A 20,603-nucleotide genomic window follows, 5' to 3' on the forward strand; every position below is an offset into this window, starting at 1 on the left:
AAACACCCTCTGGTAAAAATCAGAATACATATGTGCCATTTTTCTGATAAGGGTAGCAAGGAAAGAAATTAAAACTGAAGAGGGAAAAAAAAAGGTTGACTATGTAGTCTTCAGCATTATCAATTTTCACTGGTTTTGTCTCTGCACCTAAACAGTTTTATTTTCATCTTTTCTTGGCATCTTTACCCATCTGTAAACAAATATTTTGTCATAGATTTAAACCCTAATTGTAGTTTGATGGCTAATGGTGTCAGACAACAATTTAGCGTAACAGTTTAAGCTTTGCAAAGGGGGGAAAAAAAGGCAAAACAGTTAAGCCCTCATGTCATCTTCTCCCTTAAAACTGAGAGCCCTTGGGATCATTAAGTAGCCACCAGGCTCCTTGGGATAACAGTATCGAGGAATGCAGATGAGCCAAAGACATATTCTCTACTACAAAAACAGGAATGCAAGATCTTCAGGAACAGATAGGGATGCATTCTGGAGTGCCATTGACACAGAGCCTAGCGTGTCAAATAATGCTTTTTTCCCCCTCAAGACAGCACAGCTCAAATACACCTTTGAATAGTCACTGCATAATTCAGCCCTAGATATGTATCTAGTCAAAGCAGTAAAGCTTGACTTTAACTTACAGGTACAAATCACTTTGGGGGAAGTAAAAAACCACAGACTACTATTGCTCTGAATGCATTATTACATAAATTGTTAATAACTCAAAAAAAAATCAACATAGCAAGGGCAGAAAATTAAAATCAGCATACATAGCTGTCAACTCCTCAGCCCTTATCTGTGCATATCAATTTAATCAGTGAATATCAATTTATAAACTAAACCTCAACAGACTTAATGAGTACTACCAAGGCCAGCAGTTTACAGGAGGTCATAGAACCAGAGAATCAGAATATCCAGAGTTGGAAGTGATTCACAAGGATCAAATCCAACTGCAATGGACCAGTTGCAATAGAAATTAAGACAAGTGATAAATCAGCATTTATTTATAATAAACAGCCAAATATATAGCAATTTGCATATTAAAAGCACAACTTCAAAAAGCTGGAAATTTAGTCAAGTCACTTAAGACATTGGTTGACTATATATTCTGTTTAAATTTCTTATCTAAGAACGTATTAGAAATCATGAAACCCATGGGGGATAAAACCTGACCTGCAAAATGGGGGGAAAAAAATTAAAAACCAACAAAACCCAAACCCAAGTGACTAGGAGTAAAAGCACAAAGAGGAGACAAGCAGTTGGATGATGGGCTGGAAGATTCAGAGCAGAGAAGATAAATCAAAACTCAGAAATGTTGCAGAAGTCAGAGAGGAGATGCAAAGAGCTTTAAAGTAAGCAAAGATAAAATCAAAACCAAGGCACATACAGAATGGAATTTTTAGATAACATATGTAGGAATATGGTAGTGTATTACAAAACATTCAATAGAATGGCATGACCATTCAACAAAATCTATCAAGGTGGTGTTATAACATTTGTAGTTAATTAATGCAACTTAATATTCAATGGACATGTGCTGGTTTTCTTTCTGTGAGTTACTCAGAGTATTTGCAGCAGTGTTTAATTCCAGAAAGTCCCGAAATACTGTGGAAGTCCCAATGGGCTCAAAAAAAAAAAAATCACTTTGAAATGTCACAACATTAAACAAGTTAGTACCACGGTCTCAAACTGGTAAAGGTTATCAAAACCAACGAATAGTTCTCAGGCATCGATAGCAAAAATGGTGTCAGTCAACATGGGCTTACAGAAATTCTTATTAGAGTCTTACAAAACAAAAATTTTAATTAACAACAGGTTTGATACAATATTTTTAGACTTTTGGGCTGGTATGATACATCTTGACTAAAACCAGATATTTAAGAAAACCCGCAAAATTTAAAAAAAAATCCCTAAGCCAAACCAATGAAAAAAAAAATCAGTCAATAAATACAAAACACTAAAAATCAATTAAGTGACAGCTCTTGAAATATTGGTGGCAGTGAGAAACTACTGGCAGTGAGGTCCATCAGGTACTGGTTCTTGGCCCTGTGCCATTTGCCATTTCAGTCCCAGTCAGTGACTTGGAAGAAAGCAGTCACTAAATTTGCTGGAGCTACAAAGACAGGAAGAGCAGCAATTAACAAAAGGCCCAGGTCACAGAGGCTGCTTACGAAAGCAAATGCAATTAAACACTACTTGGAAAGGGGGGTAGGGGGAATGGAGAAAGCCACAAATCACACATCTAGGAACAGGAAAAACAGCTTCTCAAAGACATACCCAGATCCAGCAGCTGAAACTGGAAGCTGATCAAACTCAGCCAGACATAAGACACTCTTTAATTTTACAATGGTCCAATTGAAGACACAAGACACACACCCTAAGACTGGATCGTTGTTTTCCCTACTCTAGGACTTTGAAGGTGTTATTTAGGAAAGCACAGGCTGGTTGCTGAGATCCATTTGCCTTTCATTCTCCCCTAGCACTTGGATTCACCATGTTAGGAGTCTCATTAACTAGTTTGAAGAGCCACCACCATCACATCAGGTTTTTACTGGATTTCTCATGCCTACATTTTCTGGTCAAGCTTGGTTATATTTATCCACAGCTATGGGATTTGAAGCAGGAATTAATTCAGAAAAATCCTACACTCCATGTGTAACACGGGAATTCTGTCTCTTTCAGGACAAAAATCTATTAAACTTGAATGTTTCAGTCACAGGCATCTTAATAGAAGAGCAAGACCAAGCAACAAGGGAGGTGGAAAAAAGTCACAGGACAGTTATTAATATACACTAAGTCTCATGACATGCATATAATTATAAGTTGTGAATATTCTTTTATTCATGCAACAAAATAAAAGAAACTCCCATCTACCTATGATGAGAGATCTCATTATCTGCATGGAGACCAATTAAGGACTCCAACTACAAGTTAAACCAACTTTGCTTTAGCTTCTTGGGGAAAAAAGTCAAAGCTGCACATCTCAACCAATTTTTCAAATTTCATGCTTCCCCATTCTTGTTAATGAAACTGCACTGTTCAGGGACTTACTGCAGACATTCCTGCTCCAGAGGATTATGAGGACCTTAAATATCAACCTGGTTCTTTAAGAGCAATATGGACACATGCATACAAAAGAAAAGAACTAAGGATGTTAAGACAGGTACTGTTTAAAAGAACAGGTATATCCAAGTTCTGTATAGCAACACACATCTCTTCTGTAGCTTTTTGCACCAAAAGACCTTCCGTTCTCGAGACAGAATACAGAATATCATGTGCTGAGGTCCCTAAATAGGACCTTGGAGCTCAAGGGAAAAAGAATTCTTTGATCTTAGAGTAATGCTTTATTCGCTGTAGAAGAGCATCTCCAGTAGAAAAGCTTCATTTGAAGTGATCAAGAAGTGAACAAGATGCATGTTCTGCCAAACAGCCACTACTATGTCACTGTTACAGTAACTTACCACAGCAGTGAGCTGAGAAATCAAAAAAGCAGCAAAAAACTACAAGAACTGTTGATAGAAGTGCTTCTGACTGACCATCAATCCTGCAGGACTTAATTAAAATCCCATTACTAGTTTGTAATTTTTATTAAAAAGCTGCAGCAGACCATCCTCATTCTGCTCTCCATACATCCCTCTCAACCAAGCTATTCTTTTTCCTCTGAGAACCAAGTCTAAGAACATTTTCTCTGATGCAATCCCAAACTCGCAGCAAGGCATTTAAAATTTAATGAGCTAAATATGACAGCATAACAGCTACATATCAGAACTACAGAGCTGCAAAGCACTTGCCTTCACAGCAGAAAAGTGCTCTGCCAAATACCCTAGAAGAGGGGAGACCTCTCCGCTCTACAGGGAAGAGCAGAGAAGCAAATCAAGTTACCAGCTTGTGTCACAGTACAAGAAATGGAAACAGGAGACTCTCCATCCAATGTTAGCAATCTAAATGGCAGGTTATCTCACTGATTACAACTGAAAATTCAACCCCAAAAAACCAGAAGTGACAAGTTATAAAGCTTGTTGCCAGAGTGCAGAGTACAGCAAAATATGGATCATCTCCTGCTTCCCTCCCACGAGGAGTATTTTTGTGTGTGTGATCTGATATCAAGAAGAGAATTACACAAAGGCATGCAAACTTCTTATCTCAAATCAAAAGTCTCAGAAGAAGAATTCAAGAAAAGCTAAGGACGTTTCAATGGCTGTCTCAAGATACATGGCTGTCTCCCCTCAGGATACATCAATTGTTCTGGCAGGTTGAGTTGAAATCTTCATGGGGATTTGCAGGGGTGAAAGGATCCTCCAATTTGTAGATACCACACCACTAATCTGGCCAGTCGTTCAAGTCAGGGGTTGTGGGTTTCTGGTTGATATTTAACTTAAAATCAGGAGATTTATTGTATGACTATCTGGTTTTCTTCACAGCCAGTCACCACTAATGCAGGACCTAACTGGAATCTTCTCATGTAAATACTTGCATTTTATTACCTTAGAAAATAAACCAGAAAATACAGACAGCACAAAATGACAAAGAATTACAACAGAGGAGTTTCAGTAACTACCAACTTTCTATGCATCCTTAAAAAATATAGGTTTTACTTAACAGTAGAATAGGATCTAATTTTTTTAAAAGAACATAACTAAACTAAAATCTGAACATATGAATTTTAAAAATAAAAATTGAAGTGGGATTTGCTTTTCAGTATCTCAGTTGAAAGACAGCACTCTTATTTGTTCAACCTCCAGGTATGGACTTCCAGCAGGCAACCAGGTACAACTTTCACTGATAAGAAACTGCAAGAACTAGCTAGGAAGTTTACAGATTAGGAAAGTCAAACAGCTCAAGAATGAGAATGCTAGCACAAATCAGCGTGGACCAAAACACAGAGACCCAAACATTTCTCAAACTTGAAGCTATTTTTTTCAATTTTTAACCATATTGCATTACTTATTGCAGCAAAATAAAACCCTTGAAACTTTCTTCCCATTGGAGACAATCCATTAATGCTTCACTCCCAAGCAAAGGTAAGGTGGCATTCATTAACTACCACTGTTTATCCCCATGTGCCATGCTCCTAAGGCACAAACTTAACAGCCTTGCAGTAGATGAAACTGATCTGCCTGGAAAATGCCTCCCACAGAAAAGATAGGATTTCCAGCAGCATCAATTCTCTGCTCCACTTTGTTTCGTGGCCAGAGTAATGCTCGTGTCACAGAGCAGGCCAGACACAGCTTGCCACAAGCAGGTACAGCAGAGGTCCAAGTCCATCTAAATCACAGAAGAACCCTCCCTCTCCCACAGAAGCTGTCTGTGTGGAAGCACAGGACACCAGAGGCTTTCACCCCAAACTCAAGAGACACTGGCATAGTGCAGAAGCATTAGAGGATGAGTTGAACTGACTGAGGTATGAGCTGTATCTCATACTCCACAACTGTCCTGTTTAAAGAGGGTTGCCTTCCCTCAGCAATTCAGTCTTGCCTGACATTGTTCCCTGTCTGCAACACAGTGATCTACCAAAACCACATCAATTGAAATAATTCAAAGCTAAAAATCAGCCCAGAAATGGTAGGTACAAGCTGCTTAAATGAGGACTGCCAGCAGCAAAAGCATCTACCAAACCACAGCTGTGATCCAGAAAACTTCTGCAGTGTGACTCAGTTTTAACTTCTTTACCACAAGAGGTCATTTACACCACGATTCATTACTGAATTAACTCAATACATTATTCTTCTCTTTTGGCTCTCAAGTTGTAGATATCCCTTTCACCATCTCTACAGAGATTTTTCAGATCTATTCAAGTTATCAGCAAATGGGAATGAAAACATCATTCTGTTTAGGAAACTAAACATAATTATATCACCAACCATTGAATCTGATGACCTTCAATGAACAGACCCATGAAAACAATTGAACATTTCTGAGTTGAGAGGTGAATATACTCAGTTCACCTGTAAGGTAAAAATCACCAAGAGCATTTTTACTCTGTTACTTGTGATTTTAAGTCTGTCTGGTGTGAAATGAACCTCCAAAATAAGCCACTACATAAATACCTCAATGAACAGTACACCTTGACTCCATCTAGCTCACAGCATCCTAAAAAATCTTATGGTATGCAATGATACAACACTATTAAGTCAAGTGATTATTTCACCACACCAGTGAGTGTATCTAAATTCTGATTAAGAAGCTAACAAAAGCAAAGAAAGCTCTAGATCATGGAAAGAATCATGACTACAGTGAATATGAAGCACATGTGATGTTTTGAGAAGGCTTTCCAGAAATGCTAGAAAAGTGTCCTTAGCCTTTTCACATGGACAGCTCAGTTCTGTCCCAAGAGGAAGGATGATCTAGGCGAAATCAGAAGGTGATAGAGGCAGCTACACAAAAATAAAAGGATAAATGAAAGCAGGGCAGGGAGTCACAAGTTATATACCTTAAACAAAAACCCTGAAAACAAATCAACGCACACAGAGGAGTATCTTAACACTGAAAGGCACAGAATTCATACCAGCTACAGGGCAGGTTATAGTGACTAATTGCCATCACTGAAGTCATACTTGCAAGTATACATCAAGTGAGGCATTACTCCATGGGTCTACAACACAAGGTGCAAACCCAAAGGAAGCAAAACTAAGCCTAACAATCCTCTCCAGCTTTATGGTTGTTTGCACGGCAGTAGTATTACGAACACAAAGGTACAAAGTAAGCACATGACTACTCTTGCATACAGCAAGAAAGATACAGCTGTACTACTGTTGTTATTCTTGTGTCAACAGAACCAAATACTAACAGAAATATTCTAAAGCTACCCTTCAGTCACACCGTGGGTTATGCCTATGCACTAAAGAAGCTGCAAGCCCTGATATTCCTCTGGAAACAGAAAAGCATCAGCACAGCTGCTGACAACTTTGTAACAAAATATTACAGCAGAAAAACAATTTGGTGCTGAAATTAACTGCGGGAACTGAAATTGCCAGATGTGATGGAACATTACTCAGTGTAGATGAGGACCAGTAAACCTTTTTTAAAAAAAATAACTACACTCAGATGCCAGAAACACACAGTAAATAGCTGTAAAAAAGCCTGACCTTTGGGGTTTAGTGAAATTTTCCCAAAGATCAAGCGACTGATAAACCTCTCTCTCACTTTTGATGTCACATAATGTCTACCATCATTTCATGCTGCAACTCTTGGAGTCTTAGTAACCCTTTAGCCTCAGACACACATCACCAATTCTGTAAGCTGAGCTCAGACTGCTTAACCTTCAGCATTTCTAATCACATTTTTGACTGGCAATATAAATTACTACATAAGAACATACAGAAGATGTCAAAAAATGGTCATTTTTGCTTGCCTTTTTTCTAGATAGGAACAATTTCCTGGCCTAGTCCAGTTACATCAGCAGGAACAAGTGGCAGGACCAGGGAGGGACATCTTAGACAACACTGCAGAAATCACGATCTGCCCAACTTAGTTTTTCTCTCTCTCAGACTGCCTTTCCCTTATTCAGATTAAAGACAGATATCTGAAATTATCAGTGGATCAGAAGCAAAGATCATAGCCAGAAAAGATCCCTTGGGATTTGGTTGATGCAAAAGCAACATGATAGAGAACACAGATTTCATGATGGCCACTCAGGATTTCAAAGTTATTCCCAAGTACCTTTTCTGGATAGCTACAGTGAATTTGGTGTCTAATGGTATATTTAACAGCTCATAGTGCACTTAACTGAGTTATATACATAATAATTTCAGTTCCTACCCTCATCTTTAAGTCTTCCTCAAACCAAGCAGTTATGTTCAGCTTTTTTACGCTGCTGTCTTCTCCATCTCATTTATTCCAGACTTTCTGGAATTCCTGAAATATAGCATATATTACTGGCCTTCTTTAGTCAAATGTTGCATCCATTGTACTTTGGTTGAGGCCACTCTATACCCTCATACATTTGTTTTCAATCTAGTTGAAGTTCTCTGCTCCAAAGCATCATTTGTGATCTGAACTTGAGAGAAGACAGCAGTCCCATACTTTCTGCACACTAAGTTTCTCAATGTCACTGTGTTGTAGCAGAATCTCAGGATATGCTAACATAGTTAAACAAATTACTGGTTTCTAGTCAAGAACATCAAACTGTTACAAAGACAAAACATCTGAAGATAAGACTTCTACAACAGCCAGTCTTACTCTAATTTTACAGTCAGTATCTCAATAAAAAGGTCTCTGTAAACCTGCTACACCTCCCTCAGATCTTTTCCAAGAATGAAGCCACTATCATCACTAGGATGGTCAGAAGATCTGAAATCAGTTCTTTGATGCTAAGTGAAGAAACACCAGGAGAGTACTCAGCCTTCCAAAACAGAAGTTAGTCCTTTGTTCCAAATCAGAATTAAATTTTCCAGGTAACCTATACACAAATCTTCTCAAGCTTGCCCACTCTGTTGTATTGCTAAATTCTCCAGAAACTGAAGTATCTGGTACAACATTTATAAGAAGAAACAACAGAAACCCTTCCCAATTTTGAGTTCTGCTTTGCTATAAGATTCAGCTTTTAAGATCAGTATCACTGTCCATCTACAATCAAAGCAGCTCTTTTTGTAACATCTTAATTGTTCTTTCAGAGCAAAATCTCAGAAATGGATTTTCTAATCCACAGCTAGGAACTACCAGAGTACAGCCATATAAAGAGCAAAGAAATTTGATGCAAACTGAGCTTCTGCAGGCTGTACACCCCAATCATCTGACCCTAAGGGATTAAAAGTCTACAGCAGCACTAACAACTATTCAGTTTGTTGATGTCTATGACACTTTGTAAATATCTTCCCTTAAGGCCTTTTTTTCCAGACAGAATTTTTCATACATAAGTTTCTCTAAAAGAAAGAGACTATCATGCACACGTAATGAACAAAGTACGGCATAAAGAGGGAACAGTAAATTACTGATGACTGTGTGTGCAAGAAGCATTAATAACTACTTCATGTGAGTGCCCTGCTCCCCACTACCATCAATTTTATATCTTAAGTACTCTGAAAATTATTTCAAATATAGCGAACTTTTCAAGTTATCTTTCACACCAGAAATATTTCCAAGTTCAAGGAACATTAGACTTCTAGAACACATTGTAGCAACCACAACACACATTTCTATAAAACCACAGCAATAATACCAGAGGTATGAGTGAAGGAAATCAGCCACTAAAACAAAATGCAGTGGGATACTGGAAAAACTGTTGCAGAGCAACTTGCATTAGTTCTTCTTTTGCCAAAGTAGCCAAGCTAAAGAAGAATTGCAACATTACCTGGATTTATTACCCATGTACAGAGCTGAACAGTACCAATTAAAATCCAAGCAGAGAAACTATACCTAATCACTGTAAAATCATAGCCAAGAAGGTCAGCAGCAGTTTTAACAAAAGACATTCAAACCACATGAAGAGAAGGTTCCTTTCATTTACAGAGGAAAAATAACAGAAGCACACTGGAAAACTAAGGCTGGAAAGGAACCTGCACACAGCTCCACAATGAACACTGTATTCAGTATCCTAGTGACTTCAGTACTTTAAATACTTGTTTATGTTAGTGTTCAATAAGTAATTCAATTAAATACAGTAGTAGTTGAGCACATGGAACACTCAAAGAGAGTCAAGTCAAAAACCCAACACTTTCCAAAATAGCACATGGTTTAATGCTGGCTTTGTCTTTGAATTGCTAATTACTTCCATACAATCACTTGCATAACAGAAAACATGCAATACCTCATTTTGCAGTAGTGATACAATCACAAAACACATTTTTAAGGAAGCTGCATTATCAAATCTGCAAAAAATAGTTTAGCCTAGGGTCTACTCTTCCAGACAACTGGCTTCTTATGAGTCCCAGAATAATAATATGACCTGCAATGCAGGGAATCAAAGAAGACTTCAGTGTGCAATTTTGGGTGAAGTCAATGTTTATTTGATGCAAGTATTTCTACAGATATTTGACTATTTCAGGTATTTAAAAATCTCTCTTCATGCATTCATAAGTCTGAAATGGTCTTTCATAACTATCTTGAACATTGTCTAAAGATTTTATATGTTCATGGATTAACCTACAGTTAATCTTATTACACAAAGAGCCAACACTTTCAAGAATGAGTGCTAAAGCTGTAACACTAAATAAGCTCATTTAAAAAGCAACACTGAAATTCTTTTTACTCTTGCACCCACTTTAAAGTCACCAATAAGCACTAGTCAGATTGCAGAATGTTTTTACCAGCAAGCTTCTGAATATGCATAATGCCAATAAAGATAATTACATTTAAGAAATAATAGTCTATGTGCAATTAAGATACTGGCAACATTTTAATGCAAAAAAAAAATGTTTAAATATACTAACATCCTAGTCTTGGGACATCCAGTCAAGCTAGGCAAAGAGATGTGTTTGTCCCTTGCATACTCCCAAATGTGGAAGTAGGATCAGAAACTGGATCTGGAAGAAAGGGTAAACAGCACGTTAGTTAAATTCACAGAGGACACTATGTTTGGAGATGTTGCAAACATTAGTGAAGACAAATACATAAATGACCCAGAGAAAAAATAAAATTACTTTGGAAACAAAAACACCTCACGAAAAATAACTCCAAACACTCAATGTAGAAGAACCACAAGGACAGTGGAATAAAATGTAAAATGAAAAGAACCTAGAAGCAGCAACAGTGGACAGTCAGCTAAATATTTGCATTGAAAGACAGTCTGGAGTTGCAGAGGCACCAAACAGAGCAGGGAAATTAAAGTTCTTTCTACAGCCTTTGAGCCAGTAACAATAGCCATCTCTCTGCACAATTGCCAGGGACTGAAAAATTCCCCTTCATGCCCAGCAAGTGGAAAGCTCTTCTCAATGGCAAATCAAGTTCTGCAGGAGGTAGGGTTTAATTTTTTTTAAGCAAAGTTAACATACGGTTAGCATAAGCCTACGCAGCAGGCTCTTCCAGTACTTCTGCTGCTCGTGGCTTTGTGCAGAACAGGAGGAAGCTAAGAAAACGAATCCATTTTTACAGGTGCAACTCAACCTTGCATTGTTCAGATTTATTCCTGTGGTCCTTGAGAAAATAAACCAAAACAGCTAGTTCAACTACTAAAAAGAAAGACTATTTTTTTTTAAATCCTTCACCATTTACTTTTTGCCTTAAATTTACTTTTCCCAAGAATAACATCCACTCATCCATCAGGGCAGATGTCAGCACTATCCAGCTTTAATAGCAAAGATAACAGGAGGAAAGCATGGACTCTGCCTTCAGAAAGACTACAAGAGACTCCCCACCCACAGCAGAGAAATGTAAATGTAAGAGTTACAGTAACCAGCATCCATCTTCAAGGATTGTCAAGCCTTTGTTTTTAAGAAATATTTCTGGACACAAACAAAGAACCATTTATTCTGATTCATTTCCAAATTAACAAAATAGGCTAATTTTACAGAATTTGTTTCCCTCTATAACAAGGATTCCATGAAGCAACCATGTAGATAATTTATACTCATAGCAGTCCACAGTCAAAAAAAAAATAAACAAACAAAACAAAACACCAACATCCTAAACCAAAAGATTCAACATTTTACCAGAAGCCATCTTTCTGCCTATCATGTTGCTGAATATCAGGAGAAGCTCCAGCATGGAGACTTATGCTCCAGTTTACGCATCCCATCATCACAAGCAAACAGGATACTGGAGGTTTTCCCTCCTCTTGACAACTGCTAAGCTATGTGATTTCTGAAATAAGTCATCCTATGCACATCTTCAGCTGCTGCTTGTGGTGTGATGGCAAGAAAAAAACAGCTCCTACCAGTCTGCCTCATCTTTGACAGAAACTGGTTAGCCCTGCATACTTCAATGGAGATTTAAACATGTTGCCAGGTATCCCTCAAGCCAAAGGCACATGAAACACAGCTTGGGTTTTTAATTAGTTCAAACTATAAAGACAGTACAGAACCAAGAATCACATAATCTCACTGAAGAACTCCGTGTGTTTCAGGAAGATGCAAGGCTTCAGACATAACAAAAATTAATCTCTGATTTTTCACCAGAGGACACTAGCAAAGTATCTTTGTAATCTTTTGCCCATTTTAAAAGATCAGTGCCAGCATGAGGCAAGATTCATAGAGGCAAAGTCCAATCACCTTGCAGATTCAAAGCAGTCTCCAGAGCAGTAGCAAGAGCAGGTTATGCAGCCTTTTCCTTCTCTACTCCATCACTCATTCCTACTCCTACACTGCATCTTGCTAGAAGTTCATGAGACTGCAGAAAGGATAAGTGGTTTTGCACACACACCCCTCACTTCTCTCTTTTTTTAAAGCAGTAACTTCTGTAAGTTCACCTTGCATGAGAACAGGTGTTCAGGGTTAAGACAAAGGTTTAACTAGGCCAGAATCCCAATTCCAATCAGGGCAAAAGTGTAAGTGGCAATACAAGGAGATGACTTAAACAATGCCATCATGAAAAGCATAGCCAGCAAATCACAGAAAACCTCTTTTCAGAAGTAGAAGCATAGCTGCTGCTTCTAACATCTGTTAAAGAACAGCATGCAATTACTTCAGTTTGTCAGATGCATAACTGCACTGGACCCCTTGCAAATGAAAACCATGAGAGATGCATGTTACAGTAAAGATGCTAGAAAATAAAGGCCTGTTAAAACAGAAAGGAGATAGACTCAACAATATTCCATGGTCCATGGGTTTGGCACAGCGTGCTGCAGAGAACAGGTGAGACACAGAGGAGCAGGACAGACCCATGCTCCTGTAGGAGAGGCCAGCACAGACCACACAGCTCCTGTGGAAGGCACTGGGACCCACAGCAGAATGAGCAGACAGGTGTCATTGGGGAGTGGTTCTTACTCCAGCTCACTCATGAACGCAGAGCTGGTCTGACCCAGCCCTGGCACACTTCTGGGTCAGCCATCATGAATCCCAGCCATGATGAATCTCAGATGAACTGAGCACAAGTGCTACCTGCCCTTAGCTCTACCTGCTTTTTGTCCCTAATGACTCTGGACTGGAAGCAAACCCTACGACAGCTGTAAACCTTGTCTGAACACAAAATCCTTAAACAAGCAGTTGTGCTGCATATGCATCCTGACTGGCTGACCACATAAAAATCCCAGTCCAAACCTAGGCATCCCTCGGTGGTAGGGACCATTTCACTGAAAATGGAAGATACTGCACTAGAGCAAGAATGCTCTGAAGTCTGGTGTAATGAGGGGTTGAGGTCCAGGAGGTTCTAGATGCTAGAAACCCACTGCCCCTGCTCTTTGGGAGAACACTGACCCATCTCCCCAGCTGGCAACACAAACCTAAGGTGTAAGGTACCCTAGCAGAGATTGTTACCATTTTGTTCAAGCCCAAATACACAGATTACCCAAAGGGGTAAAAAGAATCCCTTCCTTTAGGCCAACATTCAAAGATGTGTTGACCCTAGTTCGAAAGGAGAATTTAGACTACCATTATGTCAAAGGAACCAGAGCAAGGAAATACCTACGAGAATGACTACTAGGGGATATAAAGATAGATTCAGCTGGTTTCATCCCTGAAAAACACTTTTTGCTAACTAGTGATGACCCTAATGTCACCACTACAGCATCAGTTTCTCTGTAACTTCCTGTTAATTTTATGGAAAACAAACATATTGGATAAAGATCTTTATCTACTCAAGACTTACTGCAGCTTAAGGCACATTGACTAATAAGGCAGCATCAGGAGTAAAATGAGGCTTGCCTGACTCAAATTAAAGGAGGGTGATAAAAATTAAACAGCAGTAAAATGCATGTGTATGCAAAATGTATGACTGCAAAAAATACTGTGCAAAAATTGTTAACTATGAGAAGCAGAGCAGGAAAACACAAAATTCCACAATTCACTTATCCCAAGTCACTAGAAGACAGATCACTGCAAACTGAAGGTTACTGTACCAGGGAAGTTCATTCTGCAGCACGTCTTCAATGTTTTGAAGCTATGATTACTGATCACCTGGCACTTTAATCCGTGTTAAATCCACCTCTCCACTGAAAGAGCTGATCCCACTCATCCTCCCCACCCCCCCAGATGCTCACTCATCTCGCATTTGCACAGTAACACAAGATGGTTCAGGGATCAGTTTCCTGATCCAACCCAGCACGCATTCACACAAAGTGAGGGCAGTGGCACAAAGGGAGTGGTATCATCACCCTTCTCCTGCAGCATTTTAAATCTATATCAAAGTAAAAACTGCTGTGCAACCATGAACTGTGTTTTTATACAGAAATTCACTTTCACTGCTATGCATCCCTTGGACATGTATTCTATTTACCTGTGGTGGAACCAAAATCTTCCCTGAATAATCTTATATACTGGTCAGCATTAAACAACTATACTCTCCCATACTGCTCTTTTGTTAAAAGACATAAAATTGTGATTTCTCAGAAATTATGGTAGGAGTTACTGCCCAAACCTGTACCTACTCTAACGTAACACTACATTGCAGTTTGGCAAGGTCCGAAATGTGGACTTGCTGTTTCTTCAAAATCGGGGTGAAATGCTTTATTACAGTTGCTCTAGCATAACCTCTAACCTCTCCTTTATTTTAAAAAGAAAGAAGTCTACTTAATGTTTCCTATAGCATCTTCTACAAACACTGAACATCACTTTTAGGGTACATGAACTATAATCAATACATTTCAGTATTTTTCACCAAAACAGTGATATTGCAAAGAGAGTAATTTCATGCCTTTTCAGAAATCTGACCCTCCAGAAACTTGCTTAATGTCATGCAATGAAGTTTAAAAAATAGCATAATGTTTAACTTAACTGTGGACAAAGAATAACTCACGTCTCAAAAGCCAACAGTAATTTTATTAGATATTCTTGAGGACCATTTTCTGTTAATTTCCTTTAAAAAAAGATTCAGAGAACCTATCTAAGCACACCCCTATGTTGTCCTAACCTTTAACTCTTTAACTGAAAACAGTTTGTTTTTAGAAAAGCTTTTTCATGGTGACTTCCACTTGACTTTTTAAGCTTAAAACAACCGAAACAAAACCAAACCCAAACAAAATTTTAAAAACCCCAAACAAACAAACAAAAAACCAAAACAAACCTATCAGAACCTGGCTGCCTTCTCCCACCAGTGCCTCCCCTGCCCCCTCAAGTTTCACATTAGAACTTTAATAAGCAAAGGCTTCAAAAGCATACACTTGTCTCTTTGATGGGAAGATCAGGTAGTTAGTTACCTGAAACCCTTTTTTCTCTGAAGTGGGAAATATTTTGACCATTCCCCAAAAATGCTTTAAGATGTATTTGGAAGAGTTTAGTCTTTACACAGCTATTAAAGCTCATTATCTCCTTTTCTAAAAGCATTCTTTGTGAAGCATCCTCATTTATGCTAAATCTGGATTTTCAAGAGACCTAGTTTTGAAGATATATTCGTTTTTCTTCACTGGTTCCAAGAAGAAAAACTCTTGGGATATTTCAAGGCTATGATGTCCTGTCAGTTCATTTCCATCTCTGCCTCCCCTCAAAAGGAACTAGCAGGGAGAAGCCACCTGAGTTAAACAATGCCTTACCAAGGAGTTTGAAGGCCCACAGACAAGTATTTTACATGTCATTTTGAAAACAGAATAAGCTTATGACCTTCTGTGAGGTCATCTGAAGCAAGAGATCCATTTCCTAAGACCACCTGACTGGAGCTGCTGTAGACCCCAGCCCTACATGCGTGTGGACTGGCAGCAGAGGGTGAGGCAGCCACTGCACTACAGCCAAAGCACATTTACACGCTGGCTGCCACGCTGACAGAAAGCAGGAATTGGTCCTCAGGAGAGCCTCACTTGTCACACATAACCACAAGGTGCTCCTGCAGGCGCTGCTGTCCTTTCACTGCCACTGAGAACAGACGGTTCCTAGCGCAGAGGCAAGGACATCCCTGACAGGATTCCTCCACACACCCACATCCATGGCTCTCGTTCTGGCCCACTCACAGCTAAGGTCCCATAGCCTCTGTTCACACTAATCTGAGACTTCTCATTAAAGCCCAGGCTTATTAAACCTTGACTTCACAACCAGCTTAAAAATAGACCAAACCAAGCTACACCAGCAAAACTATGGGGCAGCAAACCAGTGTTCAGAGCACGATTTATTTATTTATTAAAGAAATTTTTGACACCACCAACAGAATCTCAAAACTGCACAATAAATTCAGCACTCTTAACCCTTCAAGTCTGCTAGTACAAACCAATTCAGAAATTAGCTCTGTTTGCTGCTTACCAGCACAATCATGAAGACCCCTCTAGGCAGCACCATGGCATGCTGAGAGCAAAGATCCATCTGCCTTAAAGATGAGATAGAGGATTGCTCTTTCCCCTAACTAAATAGGAAATAACTATTCTTCCCTTACAACAATGGAAAGCCCTCCAACTTTCAGATACTAGAAAGACCAGAAGGAACATCAAGAGCGATACAGGGTTGGGATGCTGAAATGCCCACAAACATGATAAGCAGAAGGTGTCAATTTCTTGGGAAAAATTGCTTTTGCATAGACTTTTTTTTAAGTAGGTTTAGTAGTTTTAGTCCTGAGGGGAAAAAAGTTTCCAAAAATAACTGCTTACTTTCTGAAGTTTGTGAGGTGTCATCACAAGTGCATTTAGCTGCTAAAGTTCATCACCATGCCAGTAAGTATAGACCAAAGCAGCTGTGATCGACTTCTTGCCTTCCTCTCAAGCACCTCCTCTTGTACACCAAGCTGTGTAAGGCATTTCCTACCCTCGGGCCAGGAGCAGTGCTTGGGCTACAAGGGGTTGAGAAAATGTAAAGCCCTGTCCACTGTTCCTATTTGGAGCACAGAATTCACTTCAAATTACAAGCAGAAGAAAGATACAAATTCAAGATTAGTCACAGGCAAGCAGATGATTTAAGAACAAGAACCAATCTGTCAATAGGAAAGGAGTGCAGCCTCCATGGCAAAGTCGACTACAGTTCTGCAACATCTTTAACTTACGATGTCAAATTTTAATCTATTTTAAAACTGAGTAACTTGTTGAGCAGAGTAACCTCTGAACTCTCTTCAATTTTGTACTGTTGGCATGCTCAAACTGTGACCTCAGCTATGGTTCTAGCAGCAAAAGAGTCAGGTGGACAGAGGCCAGGATGGAGACTATTTGGGTTTTGATACCCAGAACAGCAGTGCACCAAGGGATTAGCAAACAGCTTAGCGTCCATCCCATACTTCAAATGCCTTCTAGTCATTAAAATAAATAAATCCATGTCCTCTTGAGACCTGAAAGGTGGTTTACCTGTTGTTTCAGGGCATCTGCCAAAGCACTGCATGGAGACTACATCAGTTTACACTCAAGCCTGCACATTTAAAGTTCCTTTCACAACCGTGTAAGGGAGGAATGCAATGAAATCTTTAGATCTAACACAAACTAGCAGGAGTTTGGCTTTCATAGCAAGAATCTTGGAAGGGAAAATACAGAAGCTCTACATTCACAGAGTGCAGTTCTGTAAACAGACCTACATAACACCACTCTAACCTTTTTTCAGAAGTCAGCTTTCAAACTGAAGTTTTCCAGACTTGGTATGCTCCAGGATATCCATTTTTGGATAAAATATACTTTCAAACAGCAAAGTATGAGAAGAGGAAGAAAAGACAAAAATCAGTCCTAATCTAATGGATCACTAAGTATCAGCTCACACTCCTTAACACCTACAGCCACTTTGGAAAGAAAAAATAGCCCTCATTTACAAATCATTTAGAGCAGTAATTTTCAAGTTGTGGAATCCTAAAAGGCATAAAAATGCCACACAATTTAAACTATTGGCAATAGCCTTGTTTTTCCACAGTTGCTTCTTGCCAACTTCAGATTGAAAAACACTGTTTTAAGAGAGCTCTGGCAAAACACAGTTCTCTCAACGGTTTAGGCTTATTCAAGAAATAAATGCAGCATCCCTGCTGACCTGCTGAATTCAAAAGATCATATGCAAAATGGACCTCTGCACGGCCTATGTGAGCTGAGCACTAGAGCCACTCATTCCCAAATGACTGTACATCACTCAAGGAAAACTGCAGAGGCAAAACCAAGGCATTAGATTTTGCGAAGAGTTTACAAAAATACTCCTGTAAGGTACAAGAACTAGGTTCTCATAGCCTCTTACCATACAGTTACAGATGATTACATTTTTCTTATTTTGTACAAATGCACAGGATTGACAGGATGACAGAAAAAAACCCCAAGAGAAATGTGTGGGCAGTAGTTAGGCATTTAACCAGAAATACCAAATTTAGTGTTATACTTGAGACAATTTTGCTCACCAAGTATAAGTTAGAATAATCTAAACATTCATGGGAAATATTTCAGGGAAAAAAACTACTTTTCCCCCTCCAAGAGACTTTGACAATTCGTTTTGACAAAAACTCAGTGCACTTGTCTTACACAACACATTCTGCAATATGTTCCCTCGCATGTCTTCATCTTTTTCCTAATCTTGTAATATTTTGAAAGATAGTAAGGTACAGCATGCAGATAAAGAATAACCACTAAGGTAACTGAAACTTCCAACTTCCAGTTGAATAAGAAGACAACTTTTTCCAAAGGACATTTTAAACCAGCAAGGAACACTCCTCTTACTTACCAAAGAGGACAATTAGATCAAGAAATGATCACTGACACAAAAAGAACTTTTTTAAGAAAAGTTTTTTCACTGCTCAATTGGAAGTGAACACTGTCAGATGTTTTTTTTTTTCTTCATAAAATAAAAGTAAGACCCTTGAGAAAAACCTCAGACGAGAGATTCTGGAATCATATAAACTTAAGTTTCACTAATGACTTTAAAATAGGGATAAGGTAGCCATGCTCCTCCTATTCTGAAGGATGTAAGTGGAATCCCTGCTTTAAGAAGATTTAAGTTTGTTTAGGTCAGAAAAAGAAATTACCCCCATGCTTTCCTATTCCCTTGCTTTTGCAGAGTGAAATGGAAGTTAAGCATCCATTTCTGCAAAACTTCTTTCTGCATGTTTTCAGAAACACATCTAAAGGCCATGATAAAGCATGACCTAGACAGCAGCTCTCATTGTTTTTGTCACAATGACAGATCTCACCCAGGAGATGACCAAACTTCAGACAGAAGTCTGCTGTAACACTAGCTTATCTTCAAATTGTTCACACTGAGGACCAAATAACTCCCAAAGAAGGCAAGAAGTAAGCCAGGTTGTTTCAAAGCTAACCTGCAAGTCAGTCAGCACATCAGCACAAGCAGATCATCAAAGAGCTTTGTGTACATGAATCTCTGTGGAGAGTCTAACAGCTGCAGGACTAGCCTGTCCTTGCAAGGCTGCAGGCTCAGAAGTTTATAGCACAGGTAACATAGCAAGCTGCCTCCTGTCACACACACACAGCACCAAAGGGACAGCACATTGCTACAGACTCATTACAGACACCATGACAAGCACAGGAGTCTCAGTGCTAAGAACCAGCCTTGAAGTATTAAGACCAGGGAACTACAGGCTGTGGGCTGAAGCTTTCACATCCTTTTGGTAGGGCAACCAACAAAAAAAAGAAATAAAGAAAGGAAGAACTCTGACTCTTGACTACTTGTTCCTCTTCCTATTCTGGCAGTTAATCCATTTTCAAAATGACCACCATTCCTGCAGCAGAAGAGGGCAAAGGACATCAGATGGACTCACCTCTCCAGTTACACACTGAAACACCTGTACTACAAGTGTATGCAAAAAGCAGTCAAAGACAACCAGGAAAGTTTTCATTAGTAAACTCAGCTCAAGAGTTAAGATTGTCTGATGGCTTCTGATGTCTTTCCACGCTGCTGGATTCAGCTTCTGAAAGCTTCCTTTGTTAATGAATACTAGGCTCTTGTCCAGTCCTCTTTTCTCCCCCTCTACTCCCTTCCATAAAATATCATGGTCCTCAGGGCATAAGGAACATCCTTTGTCTTCCTGCAAGTCTTCCCTGTGCAGCCACTTTGCCACCCCTCCTAGAAAATGCAAGAGGAGTACCATCCTTTCTCTTCTCTGTAAGAACAATGGAAAAAAAACAGATGGAGACATCATCTAGTGGCAATTTTACCATAGAGGAACTGGTGTCCCACAGAAATGTTGCAAAACCATAACCTCTACTTCATCTTTCATGTGTCAGCAGCATTGATGTGTAACTCAAATCTCCTACTTAGCTTTGAGAATTCAATTTTTTTGTCAACTCACCATGAAGAGCATGTGATACTACACGCAACATACAAGGTGAACTATCTGAGGAAAAAGGTAAATGACTTAAAGATATCCAGAGAAATAACAGTAAGGCATTCTTCAAGAGAAAAAGAAAGAAGCTGAAGCTCTCATTTCCCAAAATGGCCATATAGCTTTATCAGAGAGAAATGAGAAACCCCAGAGGCGTGCAGAGATACGAGGACAGGAGGTGTAAAGCTGCAACTTTATTAAAGAGAAACTGGTTAGGAAACGAAGCCCACGGTTCATTATCAGGGAGAGAGCATGAAGAGGGAGATTGCTTCAATCTTCCTACTTCTGCAACGAACATGAAGCACACAAAAACTAACACCTACTCAGTGAAAGATGTATTTTTGCATGTGTGACAACACCAGTTGAATAGTCTCAACTCC

At 39.2% G+C, this 20,603-nt stretch overlaps 1 protein-coding gene across 19 annotated transcripts in view; it reads right to left on the bottom strand.

Annotated features, from left to right (window-relative positions):
- The window catches only part of LCOR (ligand dependent nuclear receptor corepressor), an 83,825-nt gene that overhangs the window by 56,603 nt on the left and 6,619 nt on the right, over positions 1 to 20,603 (bottom strand). For 6 of the 19 annotated variants that reach the window (XM_064431069.1, XM_064431064.1, XM_064431059.1 and 3 more), the window contains exon 2: positions 10,359 to 10,451. The exons of 11 other annotated variants lie outside the window; for them this stretch is intronic. The gene's annotated coding sequence lies outside the window, so the exon portion shown is untranslated. Of the gene's footprint in view, positions 1 to 10,358; positions 10,452 to 15,547; positions 15,578 to 18,909; positions 19,006 to 20,603 lie in introns of those variants that run through there. 2 more of the 19 variants (XM_064431062.1, XM_064431066.1) reach the window with 2 other exon arrangements.

This window comes from Passer domesticus, chromosome 8, assembly GCF_036417665.1.
Source record: "Passer domesticus isolate bPasDom1 chromosome 8, bPasDom1.hap1, whole genome shotgun sequence".
Classification (NCBI taxonomy): Eukaryota; Metazoa; Chordata; class Aves; order Passeriformes; family Passeridae; genus Passer; species Passer domesticus.